We start from the raw sequence: 24,769 nt of genomic DNA, 5'->3' as shown, positions 1-24,769 counted from the left end.
TTCTTCATTTCATCTAACTTTTTTGTGCAGAATTTATAGGCATGGTTGTACATAGCTTTGTGGTGTTTGACCTACAATTATTCAAACATGTCAAGAATCTTCTCATTGATTTGTGAGTTGATATTAAACTTATGTCTAATGATTAGTAATCTTATGCATACCTTTGTATCTCTTAAGCCATATATTAGATCAAGTACCATTGGCGTAACATTGGGATCTCCATTACGATGAGCTTCTTTAATCAACAATGCAACACCATCACATGTTAATCAGTGACCATTTTCTTGAGACTATTCAATCCATGTTGTCATCCAATCAAGATTGATTGCAATATACAAGTGTAGTGCATCTCACTCACGACCAACTATAAAGAAGACAATTACACTAGTTAGAAACAACTTATATATATTGATGATGGATAAGAATTTTTAAATTATGAAAAAAAACTTATAATTACCTCTCACCCTCCTCAATCTACCTTTCCCTGTCAAGTACTCCTCTTTGAATTTTTCATTACAGTTGGGCTCCCAAATGCGATCTATATGGATATCTACTGCAAACTTTGGAAGATATTCACTGATATACACCATGGTCTAGTATATTATATATCCCTCTATCATAGAACCCTTAGGATGTGCTTTTTTTCAAACCAAGCCCTTCATAAATTTCAAGTGACTCAACCATCCACATTGATCTAGCTTGTACAGGTCCACACAATTCAATCTCCTCAACTTGATGTATGAAGTAGTGTTCTCAAGCATTGAAAAACGTTGGAGGTAAACACTTTTGCATTTCACACATAAGCTATGGAAATTTTCTCTTCCAATATTTTATATCTTTTTTATCAAACTCTTTAGATGATAACCATCTAAAAGAGATTCAATACGAAAAAACACATAAAGGAGATTTCAAATAAAATTATATAATAGATTTCAGATAAAAAGCTATAGATCTAGGAAAAAACACTTCTAACCTCATATATTTTCTAAGATCATATATAACTTGTTTAATACTATTGTTAAACTATTGTGGAAGGGATAGAGGTAGGACGAACTGCAATCATTAAAAAATGATCATTTCAATATATTATTAAATAATGCAATTGGTACTACATTTAGTCTTACAAATATACTATAAATAGAAAACATGACTTACTTTTAGGAAGGTATGTCAATCATGTGTTTTCAACCCTGACCCAAAATCACCTTTCTTTGATAGAAGAGTGCTTATATTTGCAGCAAATCCTATTGGAAATTTTGTTTTTTTAATGACTTCTTTTAATGCATCACTTTGTTACTCCATTAATAACCAAGGAAGGACACTTGTATTTATGTGGTCTCCATTCCTTTTTGATTCAATGAAAACTTTAACTGCATGATTGGATTCATGAATGTCAGTACAAATTTTAGCAATTTGTTCTCTATTACCCCTTCCATCCAACATTTTCCATAGTGTCTTTGTTACATTCTTTCCAATATGCATAATATCAAACAAATGCATGATTGGTAGATCCTTGTAGTATGTAACCTACTAAATTGAGTAGGATAACTTTTCATTCCTCTAGGAAGTTGGTCATTAATGCCTTGATGACCTTCACGAGCATTAATTATAGCATTAGTAAATATAAGACAATATCAAAATACAAATTCTAAACTTCAGATGACAAATTGGACATTACCTCGACGATTTAGTCGATCATATTCCAACTTCCATAAATGAGGTGTCATTCTTCATGACCTTGATGATGTCTCTTCTTTCCCATTGAAAAGATTTTTTTCTACAATTCGATACCTATGATTATTGTGGAGAAAGTGTCTCAACTCATCAAACACCTGCTTTCCTAAACTTCTCAAATGATGACATTTCATCTTCGAACCACAAACTGGACATGCAAATATTCCCTTTGTTTGAAGACTTAAAAGACCATGTATAATTGGATCATGTACAATTATCATGCACAACTTAAGCATTCGATAGTAATGTGTAAGCACTATAACAAACCAAAAATATGTGATCTTGACAATATAACATACTGCAAAAATGAGTTAGCCTAGGGGCATCATGTATTGTCCATACAAGCATTGCATGAAATTTAAATTGTCGATGTTCTATCAGTCTAGAGATGTCATACATAGTGATTCCATTCCATAACTTCAACAATTTGTCAATTAGGGGCTCAATATACATGTTCATATCTTTAACTTGGTATTTACCTAGCAATTGAATGAACATAAACATTACATAATTATTATAACCATTTTCATGCACTATTTTTAAATTAATTTAGATAACTATAAACTTAAAAAAACCTGACACAATCATTGAAAATATTACGTGCTCCCTCTTTATGGACATCCAAGCAGGAATGTTATTGTTAATAACAAAAATAGGCCATACTGAGTAAACAGATCTCATATCTCCATATGGATTGACAACATCCATCACCAATGAAAGTTTTAGATTATGAGGTTCTTCTTTAAAGTGTGACCATGTTTCTTCTATCTCTTTAAATGCAGAACCATCGGCAGACATTCGCATAATGTCATCTTGACTTCTATTGCATGCATGGTAATCCATAAATTGTGCCAAGCTAGTGCACCTAAATAACTATTCAAGATGTGAAATAATGGGAATGTACCGAAGAACCTTGTGAGGCACTTTTTTTGTTATTTGATTTGACCCATATCTACTAACATGATAATCAGGGCATTTTGTTGCAAATTCATGTTGTTTATGATATGGAATGTGATCATTAGGACATGCATGTATTGTTTGATACTTCATTCCAATCTAATCCATAATGTTAGATAATTCTTGGTACGAATGAGGCAAAATGTTTGATGGTGGTAACAAAAACTCACTAATCAACCTACAACAACAAAAATGCATTGTTAATATAATGAATAGTAATTGTATGCTAACATTGAAGATGACAAAAATGACATACCTTAGCATACGTGACATTGCTACATTGGATATACTATTCATAACCTTTAAGTTCACCAACAACACTATAGCTGACAATAGAGCTATTTGGGAGCCTTCGTATAAGGTCTTGTGTGCCTTCTCAAGTAAAGGTATATCAAGACCATCTTAATCATTATTATCAGATTCACTAGTACCATCATTGTGAGCCTCTTCATCACTTGCCCCAATACCATATTCTTCAATCATGTCCTCTGGCACATTATCATCTTCTTCCATGGGAGTGTTATCGTCAGCTTGGATATTCACACCTCCATGTTCCTCCACTAGGAAATCCACATTCAGCAATGGATGAAAATTGTGGCCCCTTCAACATGACCATATTGCCTACAATGACTCTAGGCTATTGTGATTAGAATTATTTGATTCTTTAAGCCCTTACACTTTTTGCAAGGACAATAACATTTATCAAATTTTCTTCAGAACTGAACCCACAATGTAGCCATTGTCTCATTATTTTGTTTTGGGTTCATATTGTCAGGCGTGGTCTTTTTTCATAGGAAAATATACCTAAAAATAAATTGAACATTTTGTAGTTAATGTTTATATCTACACATATGGAAATTTTTTGATTAATGTTTTCAAATGTAACTAAAATGATCCTATAATTTCTAGAAGGCCTAGATGTTTGAAAAATGTGGATTTATAGACAATGTATCTTAGTTATTTGCAAAATGCCTCAAAGAGATGTCACAAGCTAAAAGTTACTTAGGTGCTAACAGTAGCATGCCATGACTAATCCTAATAGCAATGACTAATCTAATTAGTGCATCAACTAATGAAGATGACTAAAACATTGAAGCATATTAATGCAATCTTCAATCTAGAACATGTGAGCTCAAAAGATGGGTAAATCTCAAAAACTTGTAAGCCTAAGATCAAAGTGCCATCATTTGATAAATTGTTGCATTGAAATATGATCTAGAAAGGGCCTTTCCACATAGTATGTTGGCACTATTTGGCAATCATCGATCATGTGGTTATTGCAAAGAGGCTAAGGACCAAACATGGAATCATGGAGATAGTGCACGGATGTACAAAGAAAATGCAAGAAACATCAAAGAGATTGTTAACTGTTCAATGGCCTTAGTAAAGACAAAGCTTGGCACTTGAAATGCATTGTGCAATGGGATTAGTAAGATATCAAATTTTTTGATAGAATGCCCAAAACAGAGCTTGGAATTCTAATTGATGGACATGCATATGGGAAAGCATGATATGTAATGTTTTATGTCAAAAATGGCTTTGACTCTATTGGCTCAGTGCATGAGATACACTTGCAACTTCTCTACACAATCAGCTTGCTATGAAATGTTTTAATCCAGATGGTCAAAACATGTACAAAGAACATGAATTTTTTGACTAAAGGTATTCATGACATTGGTGTCAATGGGTCTCTATGAAAGTCAAAGAAAGGATACCAATTCATTTAACAAAGTTCCAAATATCATACTTCCATCACAATTCAATTATGAAATATAACATGCAACACCATGTCTGATTAGATTGGTTCAAGGAGATATTTGACCAAGGATGAAATGAATGATTGCACCTGGTGTGCACCACTTGATGCACTTTACTTCCAAATTTGTCAAAAAACCTAGTAACCTCTTCATCTTTTCAAATACCCTTTATTGAGTTCTTCAAACCCTATGAATCTCAGCCCTTCATCCTATGACTAATGAACCTTTCTATGACTATTCCTATTTGTAACTAGGCCTAATTAGCCCTCCAATTACAAAGCAACTACCTTTTACACTTGCTCCCAACATTCCAAACCTTGAAACAGTCTTAAGGAATCTATTAAATAGTAGGATTCCTAAATTTCTTTGAACATCCACTCACATCTAAGAATTCTTTCATCAAACCCTCATTTTAAGGGTTTCTAACCTAGGGATCTCTAGAAAAGACCCTTAATAGTTACACAAAACCATTCAGACGGTTTAGACACCTTAAACTATACTCCTCTAAATGTTTCCAACATTTATTTATCCATTCTAACCCTCAGACCACATTTCCTACCATTCCAATATTAGAAACACCATGGGATGTGGGGGAAAAAATAAAGTCGTGAATAGAGGCTTGGAAGTAGTGGATACAGGCTTGAAAGCCTATTGAGGAATATAATTAGAAGATGAAAAAAAAATGTGGACAAATCCTAGAATAATGATTAATAATTTTAAAACAATACACTATTAATCAATTTAGATGACTCCATTCAAAGTGATTGTTGGTTACAATTCTCCTTAACTAGAAGATCTAACCCTTGAGTTATAGAAATCTCCAACAACTCAAAATATAATCTAGAAAATTGAAGATATCAATATGTTGAAAGATAATTGAGTTGTAGTCATAAATATAATGAAGGAACTAGTGTACTAGTGTCGAAGTAAAATGAGTTTTGAAGTTAAAGTCATATGCCTTGTGTGAATGCCAAAAACTTATATGCAGATAACATTAAAAATTAAAGTTGAAACCTGAACAAAAATTCCTATATGATGAAATGTGCAACTTATCAACTCCTAATAAGACCTTGTTGAAGCTCTGATGCCACCTGATGGATTTATACAAAGTCAGGTGTAGTGGCACATGATAAAACAGAGACTAAAAATTATATTCCTACCAATTTCTTGTGAGTGAGATCAGCTGCTACTTTCACACTACCAAGATGATGAATATTTGAGGAAAGTTGTGTAGTAATAACTCTTCCTTTTGCAGAAGCAATCTTTCCCAATAATGCTTTGGCAACATCTATTTCACTGGTAGTTCTTCCAGGTGAAATAATGTGGAGTCACTCATCATCTGAAAATAGAACAAATTTCAACAAGGGGCATAATCTAACAACTATCAAGTACATTTTATATTCCAAGCACTTTGATGGACCATAGAGAAGCTGATCAATTCCTGAGCATGACAAATAAAATAGCAGTTTTATAATTCACTAACATAGATTAAATAATAAGTATCTAAGAAGAATTCAATTATATTAGACACAAAACCTTGATCCTTGGGAAACAACCATCTATTCATTGATTTTTCGCTAAGACACTGAGTCAAAGGTATTCTATTTCCATTTTTCATTTGACACCCTACTAGCAAACAAATAGAAAATATTTTTAAAACTATATCCACAAAAATCCTCATCAAATGGGTATATGAAACTTCAATAGAACAAAATGTTATGTGAACTGTAGTTAAATAATACAGCTCTAGTTTCTGAATAAGATTTGCAACTATTATACCCCATTACAATTTTATTTTCAAGCTTCTTATACAAAAGGATTTGCTGGAAAATAGTCAAAAGTCATTCAATGAACTAGAAATTGAAACCTTCCTGAAATCCAGTCAAAAGATTGATGTTAGATTTTTTCTAGGGCAATTGAGGGATACAAATCCCTATAATCATCTTAATCCACATATATGATGTCTCTTTGAAGTTTTGAATGGTTCAGAAAGATATATATTTAATAAATAAGCTTCTCAAATACAAAGTAAAGAATTGTTTGGTCTGGCATCTCAAAATTCTCCCTTGATCCCCTAAAATTAACAGCATTCTCATCTTCCATGGAGCATATATGTTGGAAATCATATCAAGCCCTAAAACATAGAAGACAATAGCATAACATTGCAAAGATTCATGTTGGTAAGGATAGATGGGAGAAGGGTGTGTAGAGATAGCAAGACCTTTTATTAGACTAAGATACAACACCCATCCAGAAAAATGCCACACTCTTAGAGTGGTGTAGGATATTTGTGGAGTTTTCTTCTTGTATAAGATTCCCAAGCTTAACCATTCATGGATTTTGTTATCTTTTCATTGCTAAAACTTAGTTGTTTCTAAGGTTTTAATGCATTCACCTTCAAGTACACAATCGAAGTTCTTCAAAGTTGTATCATAAGTTCAGTTCCTTCTGAGGGATTCCTTCTAAATTCTTATGCACAGAGATGTGTATGTGTGTAAAAAGATAAAGATATTTTAAAGAAGTAGGGGGCATTGAGAAAGACTAGATGGATAAGTAATGGCTTCATTTTCCCAATCCAAGCATTGTTACAGAAACTGATCAGTATGAAAAGTGGCAAATTTGGAGAGGACCCATTTCTAAAATTTCAAGAATCAATTTAGCTCACCATAAAATACCCAATATCTACCATTAAATTTTGGGTTGCCCAATTCAAGCATGCTTATTGAAAGGCATTCTATTATTGATACAGGGCTCTCAAATTGCCAAGTCTACAAAAATATTTAGGAGTCTACAACATAAGAATTCATGCTCAAGATGTTAAATTTTGGATTACCCAATTCAAGCATGCTTATTGAAAGGTGTTACATTATTGACACAGGGCTCTCAAAATATTTAGGGGTCTGCAATATAAGAATTCATGCTCAAGATGTTAACATTTATACTTCACTTTGATAGCTTCTCTTCAATTTTTATCAACATAAACTAAGGTAGCAAGAGTCCAAACCATGAAGAGTCCACAACAAATAAGAGTTTTTCCAAGAGATATTGGGAAGTTTTGGATCTCTACAAGTTGTGTTTCACTATCCCCGTCTCTTATTGCATGAAAAACAATCTCCAGGGCTGCATCATTAGCATCTCATATGGCCCAAGATCAAGCCTCAAAACAACATTTTGTCTCATTGGAAAGCCATGTGACAATTATAATGCAGTATATCTTAGATCATATTAAATCCTCTGGCTATCGATAGTTTGGCTTAAAATTAAGCATTGCCTAATATGAAATGTCAGGTACTAGTAAAACTTGAGATTAATTGTTTACGTTTAGCCTACAATAATTCTCATTGAAAATGTGGGTTTCATGGAGTAAAACTAATCTTCCTTACCTCCTTAACCATTTGGAAGTATTTGGAAGTAAGAGATATATTGATGAAGAGTTTTTTTGCTTTCATTGTTCTTTGATTAAGACCATTAATGTTTGGTAACTTATGCAGGAGAGAAACAGATTTAGGTCTTATTTTCTCTCTAATTTCTATCTATTGGATGAGGGAAAATTCAATATGATATAGATGGAGGAAATAAAGATAATGTTGATGAAAGATCAAGTAATACTACCCTTAAGGAAAAATGGGGAAATACTGAAAAGAGAATCTTCCAAGGCTCCATCTAGACCTACATAATATAATGGGCAGAAAGATACCATAAGAACTGAGTTACATATGCACAATTTAACTACCAATCAAGGCATCTTTGATCAATGTCCTTTTTTTTGTATTCATTCTAAGTTACTCTTTGGTCCAAACTGGTTATAGGTGAGTAAATTGCTCCATTTGTAGGGTTATCAAAAAGAGTTATAAAAGTGAATTAAAGATGCATTTAGTGTCTCTGTTAGAAGTTGTTGTGATGATTACAAAATAAAGATAATAGCAAAGCCTCATAGTTGGTGAGTTGAGTTCCCATGAAGAAACTAAGAACTCACACCCATGTGACTTAAATAATCAACTCCATATTCATGCATTATGATCCTCTTGACTGACTTAACTACCATTTGCTATCCAATTTTTCTTATAAAATAAAATTAGGGGAAATAAATTTTCATCATCAGTACAACTATACATCTAAACTTTTAGGGCTAGAACAAGGGACTGAGTAGTAGAAACGTATGTGATAGGACATAAGTCAAGATTGTTACTAATACTAAGTTGGCTGCATTTTGAACTCTTACAAATTTTGAAAGGAATTCTCCCTCTTATATTGACAACAATTTGAGTTACAGACATGCAATAATATCAAGTACACATTACAAATTTTATTTATCTTTTACAAAATTGTTCTATTAACTATTGCTTACACACTAAATTACTACTTTATAGGGTACGAAATTCTGAATCCATTCCCTATATTGATTTCCATTTCTATAAATTGACACAATCAAAACAAAAATGTCCAACTAACAATCTATGCATTGCAATGTCATAAAATATTTTGAATCTTTGAAAAGGCCTGGGTCAACATACCCATTTTAGCAAATAACCCTTCAATGTCTTTAACAGATCTCTCCAAATTAGAGAGAGTGTGTAGGCTTGCTTGATCAGAGTGTTTTTGCTCACCGTAAAAAATCCCAAATGTAAGTCTCATCTAAGAATATCCTTTAAACTACATCTACTAAGTAACACTACATGCATACAAACATGCTTTCTTATGGTTTGATATTATGTATTCTCTTTCTTTAATTGCAAATTTTTCCTATTTGTAATCTTCCTTTAAAACTGATATTGTTTTCCTGGATTGCTTGAAAATTTTCTGTACACTTTCAGATACAGTTCAAAAATGGGGGCCTAATGTACTAGTGGCATCACACTTCCTGCCAAGGAAAATTGCATTGGAAGATTGATATAGTAGAAATAAAAGATTAGATTAGGAATTATAATTATATTAATCATGATAGAAACCTAATTTAGCCATTAGGATATGTGAGACTAGAAGGAACAATATGATTAATCATGATAGCCTTTTAAACAACACTAACTCAAATAACTTGTGGTGCAATATTATTTTGCACCTTGAAAATGCACACATATATCAATGTATAATAGTGTATTATTTATTCATAATTTTAAATTGTTGTTCATAAATTGATAGTTGATACAAAAGTTTCAAGTACAATGTTTCTTTAGCACTGTGGCTGTCAAGTTTTCAAGGAAACGGGGATTGGTAGATCATATTCCTTAACTAATGGTTGAAAAGGGGATCCAACATCAAGGAGCTTTCCTTTAATAATATTTTTAACATCTAATATCTATAGCTTAGCTACATTTAGCTCTAGTAAAACAGTGTAGACTAATGTAGAAAATATATGAAAAAATGAACAATGTTTGATGCATGCATAGTATGTTAGAAGAAAATCAGAACAAGATGGGTAGTAGATGTGGAAAATTACCAAGCCCAAATAAGTGATCAATTTTTCCACCTAATTCAATTCATCCCCTAAAATCAATAATGGAAAATATTCTTTTGACTAATTAAAAAAAAATGTGAAGAGATATCCCAGAAATACAAAGAACTCAAAATTGACAACCACAGAAATTATGAAAAATCCTATGCATGAAAGACATTTTTTCTCTCTCTCTTCTCATGGAATTTGCACAATGCAAATATTTATTATCCTTTTTTTATGGAGCCATGAGAACATGGGATATGAAAACAACTGCAAGAGACGTAAAGAGATCACTAAACTCCCTAGTTTCTAAGCATTGGCCACATCTTCAAGGCATGCAAATTTTTAAAACATAGCAAGGCATGTGGACTATTAAAATATATCATTTGGTGCTCAAAAGTCTATTATTTAATTGATGCACAATTTACTAAAATAAACTAAGTTTTTATGTACATTCTTGCATCGGTATCTGTGATACCTTTTTCTACCATCTACAATGCCAATTGTAACATATTATGGCCTCTGCAAAATGTAATATGCTTATAGACATATGGACAAACCTCAGAATGGGGTCATTTATTGGACTAAAAAGATAAAGTCTTAAGAGAAAATGGAAATTTGGAAGAAGAAAGAAGACTTCCCTGAACAGATCTTGAGACCATTGGTAGTATAAGAGTGGCTATGTACTATGAAACAATGAAATTCTTGAGGAGAAAAGAACTAATGTAATGGTTCTATTCAAAATCAATGGCACTAGAATTGAGGATTTGCAAAGCCTAGGATACAGTAGATGAAGCATTTTTCTATCCCACTGTGCTTGCTAGTTTGGATTGTTATTGATGGAAAAAATACTATGCATGTTAGTTTGGATTGAGATTGATTGAAAAACTACAACTATTGTGTTAAGGATATAGAATTTTGCAAAACAACAAATAGAATTACCAAAAAGCTATTAAAATTGTTTTGCCCATAAATAGTATGAGCCACATTAAAGTACAAGATTGCAATAGTAATTATATATGCTAGAACCTCCTAAAGCAAAGTTCATGCCATTGATTTTTTTTAATAGAGGCCCGAGGACTGAGATAGGCAAGTGGGAAAAATGTAAATCCCAATGTTTCAATTGCAAATTAAAAATAACACAATTTTTTTAATTTAAAAAATTGAAAAACTTAAATTTAATTCAATAAACTAATTTATTTTGCATAAACTATCAAACTTGCAGAATCATAACAACCAATATGAATCTACTAAAAATGATTTTCATCAATGTAATCATTCCATTCTATATTTAGTAGAAGCAAATGAAATCCCCCCAAGACCAATAAATTATAATCTACTATATTATCTATAGCGTTAATTCTAAGCATTGTCATTACTGTAATTTTGTTTAACTGAAGAGTTACCTTAGAGAAATCTAGTTCAAGAATAAAGATATATTAGTAATTAATATTATTTATATAGTATAATTTCATCTATAAAAGAAAACACTAATGAAAGGAAAGAGAAAACACCAATTTTGCATTGACATGGATACAGTCCTATGAGTACAATGTTAGATACTGACACAACCATTTTAAAGACCTCTAATATGGATATAGAGGTGTGTAGATGGAAGGTATGGACATAGACCAATGTAACTGATAGAATTTTTTTTTCCCAATAACTGTGGTTGTGCCTACCCTCACAGATTTTCATCCAAATGTGGATGTGTCGAAAATGAATTTTAATAGTCTCTCAAAAAGCATCAAATTTTTTTGGTCTCTTAGAATAAGGTTGTGCTGAATATGAGTTTCTTGCAAAATTTCAGAGACTTGTGATTCACAATCCCTCTTCCAAGCCAAACTTTCTGAAAGCTAAGCCACTCTTTACTACTATAACATAGACTTGAAAATGAAGAATAATATAAAGACATTCAGGAAAATCCTTGCACAAAATTCATCTAGTTTTATCTAGTTCCTTGTCTCACAATAGTAAAAACCTCTCAGCTCCAAATGCTCAATCTACAGTAGTTGAGACCTAAATTTCTTAAATTTCTTATACACCTCATACTACTATGGACAGTTGTTTCTGTTATACACTCCCACATGCTCTTCACCAACAAAAAACCTATCTTGAAATATTCTAAATCAGAGAATGTAGAGATCAGCTCAATATAGCCTTGTCCAGCCTATAGTCTGCCATCTACTTTACTTTTTAAATTTTTGCCCATTCTGCACCACAGGTCCTACTAAATACTAATAAGTATTTTAAGAAGGAATAATTTAAACATCACATACTAAGCTTAATTCCTAGACCAAAAAAGTGTTAAATAGTCAAAGTTACTTTTTTTTGACAAACTTAATTCTTCCCTTAGTGTGTGATGTTTAAGGGTAGCCCCTTGAGAAACATACCTTCTCTTGCATTGGTATTTTGAAAACACATCTGCCAACCCTTTGTAACACTAATCAAAGAGGAAAAAATAAATTTGTCCATTGTTGAGGTAAGAAATATGCAAGTTTTCCATAATGAACATAGCAAACAAAATTTATCCATGAAAAAAAACAATTCTATTGGCTAAAAGGAAAAAGATTAATGATTGTTTAACCATATAGCCTTGGCAGTAATTCTCAGGAACTAATAAATAGTAATTACCTAAATTTCTTACTTCTTTGACTAGTGTCTCTTCTGGAAATGTCATGACTCTTCTACCTCTATATAAACTTTACACTTTGACCTTTGATGATTTGGTAAGAAATTAAATCATATCCACCATTCAAACAATATAAAACTTTCCTGCAATACTAAACCATGTATCTTCCACACTATTAAAAATGTTGTCAACATGGTAAAACTAGCCACCTTGCAACTCCTAGTTTTCAATACTAGAAGGTGACATGCAAACAAGGTAAAACAAAACAATAATAGTGCTTGAATACTATGAAGTGCAATAAGACTTTTGAGTATTTGGGTCATCACAACTATCATATCCTCCATGTTAGATAGTGTAAATTAATCATCTGATACTGAAAAAATGGTCAATAAATAGTTGCTCAACACCCAATTTAGTCAACTACATAGCCATTCACTTTACCATCCACCATGAATGCTACATCAAATTTTGACTAGTAGTACACTGCACATTTATTATGTATTTCTATATATTGGAAGAATTAGTAATGCAATCTCAAAGCTCTTTTATAGAGTTTCTCCTTTGTGCCTTATTTTCTAGCATGGTATCAGAGCCGATGGTTTTAGTGATATTGGTGGATGTCACTTTGTCTAAAATTGCTTACAGCTATGAATACTCTGTTAAGGATGGTGTTGAAAGGAGGCAGCCATCAAGCAATCTAAAATTTGCTGAGTCAAAGGAAACCATTGTTTCAAGTCAGTTCCGAAGCTACTAATTATATATCTTGCTATATGTGCAGATCACCACTTTCTAAAATAAGGAGAAATAAGAAATCAAAAATAGTTGCCAAAGTTTAAATATGTTGACATGTTGAATGGTGCTACCACTAGTTGAGCAAATGTTATAAGCTATTATCAATCATTGGCTGGTTGATCACTTTAATGTCATAAACATTTGGGGTGTTCCAATCAAAAAGCTCTAGAAGAATACTTCCCATTTTCTTTTTATTGAAGTTTGAATCCAAGATTAGTGTTTCATCAATGTATTTCTTTGAGAAAGTCCTCAACCTAAACAACTTCATGTTTTTTGTTCTAATTTGGCAATGCCTCCATAAGAATGCATCAAAGTCATCTTGACAATCTGCTTATAAATCCTCAAGGCAAGGGAGGTGACCACCATAGCTAGTGGTAAATGTCTTGTTTAACTTACCTCTTGGTGTCAAAATTGGGCCTCAACAAGTAGAATTTTCTTAGTTTAAGGATTTCCAATTTGGCACTTGCATCTTTAGCAGTTGCCAAAGTGCACTTGTATCCTCTACATGATAATGAGAACCCCACAACTTTTACCTTTTCTATGGAAAATACATTATGTACATCCAAGATTTACTTGTAGAACTTGAGCATGATGATTTGATCACTATAATATTGAGGTAGTAGATAGGGATGTCATTAGAACCCATACACATGGATATAGGTGTGTCACCAACTCTTTATGAACCACATCCCCCATGGCTTGATAAAGGTTTTCTCCTTCTTGGACAATTAAAATATGGGGTCCCCTTGTAGGCATATTATTGTCTTGTATAGGAATGTACCATTAGCCTTTCAAAATATTGCAAAACATATTTCAAAATGGAGCCCCCATGTGGTCTTTAGTCTCCAACACTTCATATTGTCAACACAAATCTATCATCCAAACTACTTAAGATGTCATATAAAAATTGTGAGTCTACTACAACTCTTTTAGTTGTCAACCAATATTTTCAAAGATCATTTGTGCCTAGTCAAAAAAGGTAGTAGATTCAATAATGTTGAGATTAGATAATACATCCTTGGGGAATATTTTTTCACATTTAATTCCATAAATATGTGACATAAAATAATGATGATCCCTTGGATGGGTAATATGAATTTTTTCATAGAGATAGTGGGTGAGGAGGATTATCCACTATGTGTTCACTTATGACTTGCATTCATGCTCCATGGATTGATACTCTCTAAGGGTAAAGACCTTATTGTTCAAAGTCATGTACTTTCTTCTAGGAGTCTGGAAGACTATGGTTGTGTTGATAAAATCAAAGGCAAAAATGATAGTATTGTCTGGTAGGGAACAAAATTATGTAGCTAGTGAATAATTATTGTCCAAGGTGTTGATGATTTTTGGACAGTGAATGGATGTAGGAAAGAAGAATTTCTAAACTATCCTAGACTAAGAAGGTTGGTATAGTATTCATATTGAGAAACATTTACTTTGTATACATCTTCCTTGATTTCCTCTTAAGTTGCATTCTTTGATGTCAATGTCCATTAGAAACCAAACCAAGTTCTCTATCTTCAACACTTGGAGCACATCATCCTTCATATGTTTCATTGTTAGCACTATCGTGTCAAACTCTTTGATCAACTTTTCTCTTCTTTTCCATGGGTTTGATGATACTTGTGTTGGGTTTCTACTGGTGTGGATGATGAGGAAGCTATGCTCTCGACTCTATCTTTTCTTACAAGATAATATTTTATTAGTATACAAAGCCAACACAATCTCAGTAAAACCCAAATTGAATTATTACTTGAGGGTTTCTAATTACTCATTCACAAGTTACTTAACAAGGATTAAGGAAACTTGAAGCTTTGATATTGAAATCCATAATATGTTCTCAAGTAATTGATGTTGGAGTAGGATTAAAGAGGAAAATATTCCCCCAAAAGATAATCACTTGATGAACATTATAACAAGTGCTTGGGTATGCAAAAATCATTTCTTTAATACCAACTATGAGAAAAAGAGTAAGTGGTAGAATCAGATCCTAGAACCTAATGATCTAATGTCTAGTTTTGAATAAAGGGTGTCAACCCAAAACTAACAAGGGTACATTTGATGTGTGACCTGTTAGTGGGCCAATGTTAAAGAGGGTTTCAAGGGAAACCCTCTTTTCAACTACAATTTTGGACAATGCACTTAGGGGGGGGAGTACTTCAAACACCAAGGCAAGGATCATGAAAGGCCAAATTAGGGCATCAAAAGATAAGCTCCAAGGGAACTTCCTTCTACAAATTTTTAACACAAAAATTGCTAACCTTTCAAAAACCCTTTCAAAGATATGCTCCAAAGGTGTCTTAGATCCAAGAGGAAGAAGTGCAAAAACAAGACCAAATTTAGGCAAGGTAGAACACTCAACAACCTATGACTAGGATACACACCAAAGGCAAATTGCTTGTGAGTGAGGAAATGGGAGGAAATTTTTGCCTTGTAAAAAAGGTGTTTTGTTTAATGCAGTTCTGCAAGCATTGGACATCTGCGGAGAAATCTTTAGGGGGTTCATGTGTTGAAAGAAAAATGTGAAACATCTCCTTCAACTAGCCCTCTATAAATGGGCAATATGGTCCAAGATTGATAAGAGTAGGGGATGCAAATGGCATTTTGTGATAGTAGAATGTGCAATTTAATTCAATCTAATGACATTACACCAATGGCATTACCGGTGGAAGGTTTTAGGTTTTCAATAAACCTCATGAAAGAAGAGCATGCCATATTTAGTGTAAGAGCCTAAGCGTGAGACAACTCAAACCATTGGAAGAAATGAAATAATTAACCAAATGTATGAAAACATAAAAAGTGTATGAGGTAAATACTAGTTTAAGTGTAGATAGTGCTAGATTCAAAGTTGGATGCGAGAGATGGAGTCCAGTGTTCCAGATGAGGAGCCAGCGGTGGGAAAGCAAGCAGCACTGGCATGGGTTGACCCAAGGTTCTGTAGCTCTAGCTACTTCGCGCACTCAACGTTAATGAAATTGAAAATAATTTTGCATGTTAAAGTTAAGCCCATGTTGGTCAAAATTTTGACCAACACGGGCTTAGATTTTGAAAAATTAGAAATTTTTCCTTCTACAATTCGACCAATCAAAACCTTATTAATTGATGGTCAAAATTTTTGGATGAAAAATGACCTCAAATGTACTAGTGCAGGAACTAATTGGGCTTCTAGAAACAAGATGAATGAACATTCTGAGGTTGTAAGAAATAAAGAAAAATTGGTATGTAAAGGACATTCACAACAAGAAGGTATAGACTATGAAGACACATTTGCCCCTATTGCTAGAATTGAAGTAGTAAGGATGTTCTTGGCTTAGGCAGCAAGCAAGAAGTTCAAAGTGTATCAAATGGATGTGAAGTCAACATTTTTGAATAGAGAACTTAAAGAAGAAGTGTACATTGAAAAAATACAAGGATTTCCTTTGACAACAAAAAGAGATAGGGTATGTAGATTAAATAAAGTGTTGTATGGACTAAAATAATCACCTAGAACCTGGTCTGTGAGGTTGGAAAAGTACTTGGAAAAAAATGGGATTTTCTAAAGGTACTACAAATAGTAACTTGTATTTAAAATAAATTGAGAATGGCTTGTTAGTTATTTTTATATTTGTGGATGATATAATCTTTGGAGTTAATGATAAAGAAAGTGACAAATTTGCTGATGAAATGAAGAATGAATTTAAGATAAGTATGATTGGTGAGATGAAACATTTATTAGCTTTACAAATTATGCAAAATAGTGATGGTATTTTCTAATTACAAACTAACTATTTGAAAGAATTGTCAAAATTATTTGTTTTAGCAAGTTGTAAGCCTATCAGTACACCTATGATAACTAGACACAAGTTTTCTAGCAAAGATGAGATACCTAAAGTTGAAAAGAAGAAGTATAGATCCATGATTGGAGGTTTGAAATATCTAACTCAAACTAGACTAGATTTAGAAAATGTAGTTGGTATAGTAGAAATATTTCAATCAAACCTTAAGGAATCATACTATGAAGTGGTAAAGAGAATATTCATATATTTAAACGGTGCACCTAATTTTGGTTTGTGGTATGATAGATCAAATGATTTTACTCTATGTGCATATAATGAAGTGGATTGAATAGGAAGTATAGATGATAGGAAGAGTACAAGTGGTGGAGAATTTTCCCTTAGAGGAAGATTGGTTTCTTATTTGAGTAAGAAGAAAGAATGTATTTCACAGAGTACAATAGAAGTAGAGTATGTAGCGGTACCAGACACTTGTAATCAGATCATGTAGACAAAAAAGATGCTAAGGGATATTGGGATAGAGTTTTTAGAACATGTTATGATATATTTCAATAACACAATTATAGTGAGTATGTCAAACAATCGTATGTTACATTCTAAGACTAGGAATCTATCAATTAACTATCATGTTCTAAGAGAGAAAGTTGTAGAGAAAGAAATATGATTAGAGTTGTTAATATGAAAGAGTAGATCACATATATTTTTAGAAAGTCTTTGCATAAGGATACATTTGATTATTTTTGAGCTATTCTTGGGATTATGCCCCTTCTTACTTCTAAATAGATGATGTAGAGAGTGCATTAGTCCAGTGGTATAGAGCATTATTGTTAATCTAGACTAAATGTTGATGCTTCCTGTATGGGGGAGAATTTGTGATTGAGAAGAGTCATTAAGGACTCTTGGTAGCTAGTATGAAATAGTGTCTTTGGGCACTTGACTTGGTTGAAGAATTTGAGGAGATGATTGACATAATAATACATTTTCATCAACATCAATGGGGGAGAGATTTCATGAAAAAATTCTTCTAATAGTATGAGGGAAACATATATAAGGAAGAGAATGAATGGGGGAGAAGTGTTCATAAGATATTGATTGGGAATTATGTCCGTCAGAGAAGTGTCAATAACTGATGCCATCCATGTAAGAGTGAGAAAGCAAAGCTTTGATTGATGAAGAGGATTTTAAAAGAGAGAAACAACTTAAACTGACTTTGATTCGGTATTCATGGACTTAGATGTTTTTCATGTATGTTTTCATCAATGTGACAGGGGAGATTGTTAGTATAAATGATGATGTTATTCCTTTAGGGGAGTATCCTAAGCATTTCTAGAATAGTTGGAGAGTTTTTTAGCATGACTAACATGTTTCATTCATGACTATGCTTGTCATTGATGTTGGCATAGTATTGTTTTTGTAATATTAAGCAACCAAAACAAGGGGATTGACCCTTACAAAAAGTCAAGCTAACTGACTACCAACAGATTACCAACCCAAAAAAAACATCCACTACCATAGCTTAACATGGAAAAAACATAGCATGAAAAACATAAGAATAACTAGGCATCCTACTAGGATAACCATAACTAACACTATTTAAACATAAATAGCTTTCAAACAAAGGCAACACTACCTTAAAACTAACTAAGTCAGAGATCCAAAAAATAATCAAAACTGTATAAAACTATAAGACAAGCAAGGCACTATTTAACCTTTTCATCACTTTTTCCCTTATGGAGGACATTCACTAAGTCTTCTACCAGAAACCCAAATAGTAATTTGGAGTCCTCCTGGTTCAGATCCTCATCCTAATTATCTTTCAGCAAATGCAAGGTCATAGCCAACACATGGGTCAATATGATGGTGAATTTGGATAAAAAGCCAAATCTTTCGTCCATGACCATTTTTTTCTCCCTCATCTCCTTAACCATTATTTTTAGAACTACCAATATTTCCTCTAGATAGCTACATGACTTGCCCTTCTCCATAGATCCAAGTTGTTAACCTACAAAATTAGGGAGTTAGAAAAAATTAACCCTTCAAAATTCACTCAAACTAGGGAGGACACCATCATGAGGGAGCATGCCTTATCTGCCATCTCTAGAATTTGATCCTATGTGATATCCACCATATCCATTGTGAGGGACACAGAGACATGAGTCACCTCCTTACTCTCCTTTTCCTCCTCTCCCAAACCCAACATTGAGGAATCCAAAATATTCACCTCCATTACCATATCCTCCTCCTTTTCTTTGGAGGTGGGGGGAGTGTATCATTAGATTCTAACTCATACTCCTCCTACGAGGCAATGGTTTTCAATATCCTCTTGGCATTAGTTTTTGTGAGTCTCTCATACCTTCTTCTATGCCCTCTCACCTCCTCCTCTAAATCCACTAGGCCCTTCTCATTTCCTTTATCCATTTTTACCCTCTTCCCATTGGTCATCAATGGGGTCATCTTAATCTTCATAGGGAAACCACTGGGAGAGTGTTTACGATTGGGGACCCTAGGGCTAGTGATTCTTAGAGGGACATGTGGAGGGAAATGGTCATTAAAAGAAGAGATATTAGCTTCTACAATTTTAGGTGGTATCAAGGCCAACTGAAAATGGTAGAGATAGAACATCAAACCCTGCTGAAGGATAGTGTAATTAGCACCATTTTTCATTTTCTCCATCATATTCATAACAATGTCCACTAACTCATGCATCAAAAATAAAGGAATGGGAAGACTATCACAATGTTTGAAATGATTAAGGAGGGGGAAATGGTAATAATAACACACCCCATACCTCCCTTCAAGAGTGAGATACATGATAAAAAATAAGTAGACCTTGTTCCACGGCTCCAATAGCTTCCCCCTATGAAAAATACCATGGTGGAAGACATGTTCTTCATACTCTTGAAAGAAATGGTTCAAACTAGCCTCGTTTGAAATCTTGGTCACTTTTTTTCATTTCCTACCTTTTAGAGCAAGGCTTGTTTCCATAGAAATTACTTCCTTAGATACCTAGAAAGTAATACCATTCACTGTCACCCTTTTTTCATCCCAAGAATTCACAAACTAAAGTGAACAACTTTCATCATAACCATTCATCACCTCCATATGTAGGACTAACCCACCTCCTTTAACATGTACTAAGTGAGGGGTTTTTGAGAACTTTCCTCAATTATCAAAGGTTCAATTTGAAGTAGGTCACCCCCCATTCCTTCACAATACTACTCCTACCCTTCTAAGTTCTAGACTTAGAATGCAAATTGAAACCAAAGTAACACTTAGACAAAATAAAGCTTATACACATAAATTCCTTTAAGGCCATGAAACTTTGTGCCTTTATTCAACCTTGTTACTATGTGCCATCTACCAGTTCCCCCATTCCATTTTGTATCATCATCAAGAAGGAACCAATGCCATTTTAAATTTGAATCATTACTTGGCATTCAATATGAATTCATTATAAGAAAAATTATAAAATATACACTCAAATCATACTTCAATTTTATTTCCCTCTTGAACCTCACGTCTTTATTATTGGTAGTACTCTTTCCATAAATTCTCACCATCTACCTATCGTGACCCAATCCCACCAATCGTCTTAGCACTGAGTTGTCATCATAATCAATAAATTTATTTCATGTAGACCCAATAATTAGTGGTTGTCTTTATTCATCAAAGGTATTACCAAATTTGGTAATGCCCCAACATCCCGCCAACAATGTAATCCATGCATCTTTAGACACATCACAACCATCATCTTTTTGATGACATTACCTTCTTGGTAAATATGTTGCAAGTCATATCACTTCAGGGTCATTAATAAATTCCACACTTCTTCAATCACCCTTCTAAAGCACAACCCTATTTTGTAAGACCATTCACAATGTTGATGTTAACCTTTGAGTCTCCTTCAATAACCACATTCTCCCAGCCAATGCTAATGGTCATTTTTAGGGCCCAAAGGAGAGCCATAGAAGCAACAACATTATTCAAAGCCTTACCTAAACTACTAGCATAAGAAAAAAACATTCTACCATTTATATCTCTTACCATACCACCTCACATTAACCTACCCCTTCTCACAACTCTACTAAAGTTTAGCTTGATCCATTTTTCCTTTGGCAGGCACTATTTCATCCTTGCTTTAGTGAGATGCTTTAAATTATCAACCTCCATAAATTCCTCCTCAAGTTTCCAATTCTTTGAAATCCTCTGTTCACCAAGCATGGGGGGGAAAATGGTTTCTTCCACTTGCTATTCTACATGTTCTCCACTATTAGCTTAACAATCAATCCCATTACAACCTCCTCATTCCTTTCTTCATTTCTAAAGACCCTACTATTTCTTTTCTTCCAAATAACCTAGCAAACATGCAGGGAATCACATTCCATATTTGAGTAAGAAGAGGATGGTGGAGTAGACTCTGCCAATTCATAAAAAATTGTTCTATCCCCATATGAAAGACCCACTCTACCTCTAGCATCTGGAGAATCCTTCCCCAAATATTTTTGGTAAAGCTACATTCTAGGAAGAGGTGGGGAATAATTTCTTCCTCCTCTTTACACAAATAACATCTATTAGGTATTTGGAAACCTCCTTTTCTAAGGTTTTTAATCATTAAAATCTTCCCATGAATGGTGACCCACCAAAAAATGTTGACTCTTAGAATCAATTGTCGAAGCCAAACCTTCTACCAACAATTGAGAGCCATATCCATCTCAAATATGATCATGTAAGCTAAGCCAATTGAGAATCCTCCCAACCAAGTAGCCCTCCATATGAAAGTATCCTCCCATGCCACCCCTAGAATTATATACCCTTTATGAAACTCACCATGTTCCCCCACTAGGCTCTCCCCATTATAATTCCTTTGAGATAGATGTAAATTTCTCCATCCCTTCTCAGCTCCAATATAATCGATCACCTTGTTTCCCAAAATTGATTGAAGATAATCCCTTAGCACTCCAAATTATGGATGAACCAGTGGTTTTCCATCTAGCCAAGAATCTTCCCAAAATTTGGCTTTACTACCCTCTCCCACCAACCATTACACACCCTCCCTATAAAGACTTATGTTCTTGATGATATTTATCCACACCCTAGACCCCAAGGGAAGATCATTCTCCCAAATACAATAAACATATTTCATATTCTCAAGGTACTTTGGCATAAGGATCCTACACCAACTAGCTTCATTCTTTGCCATCTTCCATCCAAGCTTAGTAAGGAGAGCTTTATTGAAATTAGCATTCCTCCTAATACCTAATCCAACTGTACATTTAGGTTTAAAAATGGTATCCCAACTCACCAGGTTAAATCGGTTCTTCTCCTCCCCACCTGACCATAGGAACTTTCTTTGTATTCTCTATAGTTTCTCCACCATAGCTTGAGATATTTTAAAAATTGAAAGAAAGAAAATAAGGATACCGTGGAGGGAGGACACAAGTAGTTGGACCTTCCTTACACTACTCAAGAGTTTTCCCTTCCACCAAATCAAATTCTATTACATTTTTTCAAGTATATTATTCCAAAATTGACTAGTTACCTCTTTTACTATTAGTAGGAGACTCAGATAAATATCTAGGAGGATGGTTGTATTGCACCTTAGAATATTAAGCACCCTCCTTTGGATATTAGGCTCCATATTGAAGGGCACCTTACTTTTATCTAGATTAACTTTTTGGCCAACATTAAATTTGTAGATCTCCAAAATATGTTTCTAGGCTCTTTCTTCAGACACCAAAGAATCCCCTCTTAGGAAGGTATCATCCATGTGATGTCCCCATTTTGACAAGTAATTTAAATAATAATAAATACTTTATATAAATTAATATTAATAAATAATATTAAAATAATAATATTATGCTATAAGTAATATTATAATAATTATATTATGTATGTCGTGTTATAATATTAATACGAATGAAATAATAAATAATGATAAAGATATGTTTAATATAGCAATACTATATTAGTAAAGTATTATACTATAATATAATATATATAGTTATTAAAATAATATATGATATGCTTATTAATATAGTTATATTAATTAATCAAAACTTATTCATATAAATATATAATTAATATAATATAACTATATCATTATTATTAATATAATGAAAGGACGTGACTCTTGTAATAAAGTTATATATATATATATATATATATATATATATATATATATATATATATATATATATATATATATTGAATCAACTATGGAGAAGAATGATCAAATAGGAAGATTATCAAGTTGTATAGATGAAAATGGGAAAATATATAAATGTCCCAAAAAGGGGACATTACAATCCACAAATTGTTGTGTTACCTCCATTGGGAAAGAGGTGGTTGATTTAATACCTTTGATATCTCCCCTTTCTAACATTTTCAAGAAATCTCTTCCTAGCACTTTAGAAACCATGATGAATGGGTATGATGAAACTGGATCCCCTTGTCTAAGTCCTCTTTCCACATTAAAACTTCTCAAGAGATGACCATTCCCCAACACTGACTAGTTCATAGTCTCAATCATTTTTCTAATGATTTTAATGACACTCTAGTTGAATACAATCTTCTCCATGCCTTCATAGAGAAAAGACCACCTGACCCTGTAATAGGCTTTTGAAATATTTAGCTTTAAAGCCATACCTAGATTACCTCTTTAATACATTGAGTGAAGTATCTCATGGGTAGTAATAGCAACATCCAAAATTTGGCTACTAGGGGCAAAACCCATTTTGGGGTTTTCCAATAAATTTTTGAAGTAATGACTTTAGGAAATTCAATAAGATCTTAGAGAAGATCTTCTGGGTTGTATTGCATAAGCTAACAGGTTTGAAGTTAGTGAGAGCCACTGGGTCCTTAATCTTTTGGGCTAGAACAATAAATGTTCTATTAATTCTTTGAAGTATCTTCCCAATCCTAAAGAAATGCCTAGCAACTCTAACTACATAAACTTTTATTACATCCCAAAAGTGTTGGAAGAAGGTCAGGGGAACTCATCAGGTCCAAGTATTTTCTAGGCCTTCATAGAGAAAATAACTCTCCACACTTCCTCCTCTACGACCTACTAAGTAAGGTCAATATTCTCATCCATTGAGATCACATTATGCATAGAGACAATCAGCCACATCTTGTCCTCCTTATTGGACCAATCTCCTCCATCTTAGTCAGCTTATTTTTCTCATCATCCATCATAGAGTTAATCATATTTCTCCTTTTATGATTAGACGCTCATCTATGGAAAAATTTCATATTCCTATCCCCTAGTTTCATCCAAAGGATTCTCAATCTTTTTTTCTAGAACACTTCCTCCCTAGTTATTGTGTCCTTCCATAGCCTCCTACAGTTTTCCTCTTCCTGAATCATATATTCTGAGGCTAACCCATCTCCCATCAGCTTCTAGAGATTCTCTAGTTTCCCTTCAACCTCCTTCTTGATCTTAAAGAAATCTCCAAAGGATTTTTTATTCCAAGGGAAAACATTTCTTCTTACACTATCCAATTTAGAAGTGAGCCTAAACATAATAGTATCCTCAATCTTTATATTCCACCAACCCTTCACACATTTTCTAAATTCTAGGTGGGACTACCACATTATTTCATATCTAAAAGCCTTTGGGCCCCCCTACACCACCTCCTTCTAGTTGAAAAGGATAGGAACATGATTTGAGACCACCCTAGGGAGACTCATG

At 33.4% G+C, this 24,769-nt stretch overlaps 1 pseudogene; it reads left to right on the top strand.

Moving 5' to 3' along the window:
- Positions 1–16,167: 16,167 nt before the first annotated feature.
- Positions 16,168–24,769, top strand: part of LOC149538164 (glutamate--tRNA ligase, cytoplasmic-like) — an 89,963-nt pseudogene continuing 81,361 nt past the window's right edge.

The sequence above is a fragment of the Cupressus sempervirens genome, chromosome 9, assembly GCF_028749045.1.
Source record: "Cupressus sempervirens isolate cs-2001-9-10 chromosome 9, ASM2874904v1, whole genome shotgun sequence".
Taxonomy (NCBI): Eukaryota; Viridiplantae; Streptophyta; class Pinopsida; order Cupressales; family Cupressaceae; genus Cupressus; species Cupressus sempervirens.
This window is presented reverse-complemented; position numbering and strand designations above follow the sequence as displayed.